The 6227-nt window shown below is 46.5% G+C and overlaps 1 protein-coding gene across 2 annotated transcripts in view; it reads left to right on the plus strand.

The window, feature by feature from the left end:
- NEDD9 (neural precursor cell expressed, developmentally down-regulated 9) overlaps positions 1 to 6227 on the plus strand; it is a 103099-nt gene that overhangs the window by 58862 nt on the left and 38010 nt on the right. The window lies entirely within an intron of this gene.

Raw genomic sequence — 6227 nt, forward strand, 5'->3', positions numbered from 1 at the left:
CTTCCACAAATTCCTCCCAACACTGCTGAGAACATAAAGTCCCCCTGACTTAAGTGCTCTACACCAGCCATCTCCGTGGGGAGCTGCTGCACAGACCTGGAAAAGCTTTTCACAGAACCACAGAACATGCTGATTTGGATCATTGAGTCCAACTCTCAGCCCTGCACAGCATCATTGCCAAGAGTCACACCATGCCTGGGAGCACTGCTCAAATGCTTCTGGAACTCTGTCAGGCTTGGTGCTGTGACCACTTCCTTGGGGACCCTGTTCCAGTGCCCAACCATTCTCTAGGAAAAGAACCTTTTTCTAATATCCAACCTAAACCTCCCCTGACACAGTTCCATACCATTTCCTCGTGTCCTGTCACTGGTCACCACAGGGAAGAGCTCAGTGCCTGCCCCTCCTCTTCCCCTCACGAGGAAGCTGTAACTTCGATGAGGTCTCCCCTCAGTCTCCTCTTCTCCAGCCTGAACAGACCAAGTGACCTCAGCTGCTCCTCATTCGGCTTTGCCTCAAGGCCCTTCACCATCCTCACAGCCCTCCTTTGGATGCCCTCTAAGAGCTGCATGTCCTTTTTATATTGTGGTGCCCAGTGCTGCCTCAAGCACTCGAGGTGAGGCCGCCCCAGTGCAGAGCAGAGAGAGACAATCTCCTGCCTTGCCCAGCTAGAGGTGCTGTGCCTGATGCCCCCCAGGACACGGCTGCCCCTCCTGGCTGCCAGGGCACTGCTGGCTCATGTTCAACTTGCCATTGATGAGAATCATTTCTGTGGCACTGATTTCCAATGCTGGAACAGAGATAAACTTACTTCTTTTCAATTTTACACTCTCTTTCTCCAGAGTAAGATGTGTCCCTCATGCTGTTTTAATAGTCATTCCACTGTTTCCTTTTCCCATGTCCATTCTCCCCTGAGAAGGTGACCACCTGCTTCTCATAACAAATTAAAATTGTAGTGGTATTTATTCCCCGCCTCCCCTTTTTTTGAAAACTGAAGAAACTTCTCAAGTTTCATTCACTGGGTCAGGCTGGTGGCTTAGTGACAGCCAGTGCCAAAATATCTAAATTCCAACTGCCTTCCATGATTTCTCAAGCTAACAAAGGCTGGATTCACTTTCAAAACCTTTTGGGTGGGAGGACACCAGTATGTTTCTTTCTGGCTGGCATTTGAAGCAAAACAGAGGGGACAGAAGGAGCTGCATTTATTCTCCTTATCTGAAGGAGGGTCACTAAGCAGGACCTTGATGGTTGACTTACAAAGTTAAATGAGCAATTCCTGATGAAACACTGTATAAAATGCCCTTATCAAGAATGTGAACAGCTTTTGTGCCTTATTGTGAAAGGAGGTGGGATGCCTGTTAGATTAGTTTGTATATATTAAAGTAAATGTAGAATTCTAAAGCGAGGCAAGTGAGCTAGCCCAATGGTTAAGACACCTTAGATAAAATGGCAAAGGACAGGCAAATGTAAGAAGATAATTTTAAGTCACAATTTTTATTCTCACAATTTGACCCTTGCATTTAAATCTCACCACTACAATGACTGCTACCCATTCCTCTGTCCACCAGGATAGATTTCTCATACTGTTAAATGGAATAGAATGCTTGCTTAAAAAGATTTCCATCACTGGTCAAAGAAAAACAGAGCAGACTTTGTTTTGGTTTGCTGAAATGCAAAATATTCCCTTCTTTGGGTGAGAATGAAATATTTTTCTTATTATCTCCTAGTGAGGTGGGAGAGGGAGCCTTTCTGTGCAGACAGACACAGAATCCTGCCCACGTCAGTGGTGAACTTTTGTTAACGCTCTTCTCAGGAAACAGCAGCGTTTCATCTTTTTTAACAGATTTGTCCAAGCAAGCAAATTCCACCACTCTGAGTGTGTGTACAAAACCATTCTGCACCGAAGAAATTCCATCCACTGCATATCCGCTGAACCAGCCTGGGTAACATTATAGAAGTGACAGGACATGAGGCTAAATATGACTCCTTTGCTCAGAAAGTGCAGTGGCACTATAACTAAATTAATTTTAATCCAAATTCCCTGGCCAAGTATCACAGCAAGAAGCAATGCAGATGGCTGCACAACATTATCCAAGAGATAGTTAGACCTTTGTGAAGAGGGAGAAAAAAAAAAGACAGCTCAATGTTTCCCAAACACAGAGCTCACAGACCCTTCCTGAAAAGACTCTCTCAACTGTGAGGGAGACACTCTGCTGTGTCCCTCTTTTCTCAGATTGTGTCAATGGGGAAATGGGAACAAGGAGATTTTTGTTTGAGTAACCTTTCAGAGCAGGATATCTGTCTCATGTTCCCCTATCAATTGTCACAAGGTGATAGCTGGCTGATGTGCTTCTGCGGGTATTCCCTTCCCAGCCTGCTGGCAGCTCCGTTTCATGTTGTATCCTGAGGGCTGCAGCGGGCCAGCCGCAGAGTCCAGCTGACAAGCAGTCCCTGTGGCTGCCTATCACATCACCCACTGCCACCTCCCAAACACCTCAGTACCCCAGCTGTCAATCAGAAGGGCAACAGGAAGACACAGAGCAGAGACATGATTAGAAATAAAGCAAGCAATAAGCTCAGCAGGAGGGGGTATGAGAGCAGGAGACAAACAGCAGGTTGCCCAAACGAGCAGAGAGTAATATTAATTGCCTTCAGCAAAAGCAAAGAAACAAACAAAAGCCATTGACAGAGACACAAGATGAAGTCACAGAACCCATTTGCTACTCTGCTAGAATTGCAGTGGAATAAATATGAGGCAGTGAATCAAGCCATTGCTGTGCTGCGAAGCAAAAAAGACACATTACATGAATTACCCTCCTGAGAACTTTAATAGGACCTTGTAGTTATAAATCCTGGCAATACAGCTCAAGTTGCCTCTGAAACACAGACATCAGTAATGCCTGGTCCCGGCTTCCTCATCAGCAAGTTGCATTGTATAATTGAGCTGATTATCCAAGGCAACCGACTCAAAACTTCCCTCGGCTGTGCCTGAAATACAATATTACATAGCAAAGGCACGGCCGCCGCCAAGGTCACCAAGAACAGCACAGTGCTTGCACTAACCACAAACGGGCCTGCCGCAATCCCGACTTCTCACAGCAACACGAGGAGGTTAGCGGATCACGTTAACAAATCTCTCTTTCAAGGTATATCTAATCCCTGATATCCGTGATAGACCATGGAGCTCTGCCATGCTGCTAGCTCTGCTAGAAGTGTCCCACTGAGTAGGAGTGCTTCACCCTGGGGGAAATTAAAAACCCCTTCAAGGTAAACGGAGTAGGTGAGAGAGGGGGAGGGAGGGTGTGTGAATAAAATGAGCGGTGGGACTTCACTGCACAGGTGGTGTGCGATGGCAATCTCTTTTTCTCCCTGTAAAATACCAGCTCTTGTATCTGCTCCTTCAGAGTTGTAAAGTACAGCTATCAAAACTGACAGACTTTGAGGCTTTGTGCCTAAAGCGTCATTCCAGTGGCATCTAAGTAAAAGTATTTAATATGAGTTATGGAGAGTGATAAAGGCAAAACAATACACACACAGGAACACTCCAACTAGAATTTCATATTAACACATCTCTTACCGCATATTAAAATCAGTCAGGGATTTTTTGCACACATTAAAAGCAATGCAAGCTAAAACAAAAGCAGAAGGCACAGCTTCTCAAATGTGCTTAGGTTTCATAATGCGATTGTAAAGCATTCTGAAAAAACACCAGTTACATGAAAAGTACCCCTATTGGTGGGATGACTGGAAACCAGATGCACTCTGAGTTTAAATATAGGTGAAGTCAGAAATATGATGTTACTTTTCTTATTTTTGTCTCCAATACTTATTTGGTTCTTACTGATGTGGTTTTACAACCCTTAATGCATTTATCTTCATGGCAATGGTGCCACGTGAGCAGATTATACAAGGAAGGGGAGAATAAGCAGAGCTTATTCAAGGAAGGGGATTTGGATGCCAGTCCAATACCATGCTAACACCTTAGCCATTGCATCCTCTGTAGTTAAAAGAAATTTTCTACTTGGAGTATGAATGGCAAAAACATGCAAAAAGACAACCGGTGTTTCTTTGATTCTTAACTCTTCAATTAAGAAATGCTCCAAAGAGATTTGCGCTCTCCTAATAGTAAGCTGGTTATATATAGGCACTGGAAGAATTCCTTTCTTCATTAAAGTGGCTAAGGACACAGCATACAAGTGAGTTTTATTCTCTTGAACCTACCCAAATTTATTTTGATGCTGCACTTAAAACAACACTGCCCTAAACCCAGTGCATATAAAATATTATCTGTTTTGCCTTTCTTCTTGGGAAATCAGAAGACTCAACAGCAACAAGAAAAATGGAAAGGAAGGCCCAGAGAAAAACGCCTACGAGGGGTTGGAGCAGCAGCTACTACCCAGCCACAGTGGCTTGTTCTGTACTGCAGAAAGCAGGAGCTCACTAATTTCCAAGCCTTATTTTGTACTGACAGGGACACACACCCATGAGCTATTAGGGCATGTGCAGTCAAGAAGACAGAATAGAAAAAAAAAAGCATTTTTTCATTCATTTAGTAAATTTGTACAGTACAGCCACATATTTTATGCTGGAATTGGAGAACGGAGGAGATTGCAGATAAAAGTATGACATTCTTTATCAGTCAAGAAGCCATTTTAGCAACAGGATCCCTCTCTAGAGGATTAGTCACATGAGAATTTAAGGATAACACTGTGCTATGGAATGTAGTTATGTTTGTAATCTGGTAGTACAAGATTACTCTTTGCTGTTTTTCCTTAGGCCACTAGAAATAGCCTTGAGTCCATCTGTGACCTAAAAATGTTGGGTAAGATCCAGCTTGGGCAAAAAGGAGAGAATTTATTTCCTGTTCCTCTAAACAAGCTGGAGTATGTCCCATACACAAAGATTCCTATTATGTGCACCATATTAATCATGCCTGATTAAGAGATCTGACTTGAAAAGCATGGAGGATCACCACACATCTATTTTCCCCACTCTTTCTTGTTCCCAAGATACCAGAGTTAATTATTACTCTCTTCCAAATAATCCTTGTTTACCATGGTCACTCTTTATAATGGACATCACCAGGCCATTAAAGAATTCTTGGCCTCTGGTGTCTAATCAGTGTTAAAATAGCAGCCAGGCAAAGCGAGCACTTGGCATCTTGATTTGACCAGTAGTAGTTAAAAAAGGTCATCTTCTGAGGACAAATGAGAACAAAAATAATTGCAGAGACAGGAACAAAGCAGTGTTCAGCCCCTCCAAGAGCTGCATGGGAGAAAAATGCCTTTGGGAGGGGTGGATGGACAAGGCTCACAGAATCACAGAATCAGGTTGGAAAAGATCTCTGAGATCATCGAGTCCAGCCCTTGATCAAACACCACCTTGCCAAGTAGACCAGAGTGCCACATCCAGCTGTTTCTTGAACACTCGCAGGATTGATGACTCCACCACCTCCCTGGGCAGCCCATTCCAATGGGTTACCCACCGTCTGCATGAAGAAATTCTACCTTTTGTCCAACCTGCACATCCCCTGGAGCAGCTCGAGGCCGTGTCCTCTTGCTCTGTTGCTGGCTGCCCGGGAGAAGAGACTGACCCTCACCTGGGTACAACCTCATGTAAGGCAGCTATAGAGAGCGATAAGGTTCCCCATGAGCCTCCTTCTCTCCAGGCTAAACACCCGCAGTTCCCTCAGTTCCCACAGTCACAGGACTTGTGCTCCAGATCCTTCCCCAGTTCCTTCTCTGGACCTGCTCCAGCACTTCAAATGTCTTTCAGTGAGGGGCCCAGAAGTGGACACAGGACTTGAGGTGTGGCCTCCGCAGCGCCCAATAGCCGGGATACCTGCCCTGCTGGCCACACGATTGCTGAGCCAGGCCAGGATGCCACTGGCCTTCCTGGCCACCTGGGCACACGCTGGCTCCTGTTCAGCCGCTGTCGACCTGTGCCCCTAGGCCCTCTTCCGCCGGGGAACAGTCGAGGCGAGCAGCTTTGAAATGTACGGGCGGGAGGCCCGGGGAGCAGGGCCGCCAGCCCGGCAGCTCTCTCTCCCTGGCCATCGGCGGAGGGAAGCGGCTGAAGGCGCCGCGCCCGGGCCCGAACCCGCGTCCCCCCGGTCCCCAGCACCCCCGGCGGCGGGCGGAACGCGGGGCGGGGCCGGCTGGTGCCCGAGCCCGGCCCGCGGGGGCGGCGCTATGCAAATGAGCGCCTGAGGCTGGCGTGGCGGCTCGCGG

This window comes from Corvus hawaiiensis, chromosome 1 (assembly GCF_020740725.1).
Source record: "Corvus hawaiiensis isolate bCorHaw1 chromosome 1, bCorHaw1.pri.cur, whole genome shotgun sequence".
Classification (NCBI taxonomy): Eukaryota; Metazoa; Chordata; class Aves; order Passeriformes; family Corvidae; genus Corvus; species Corvus hawaiiensis.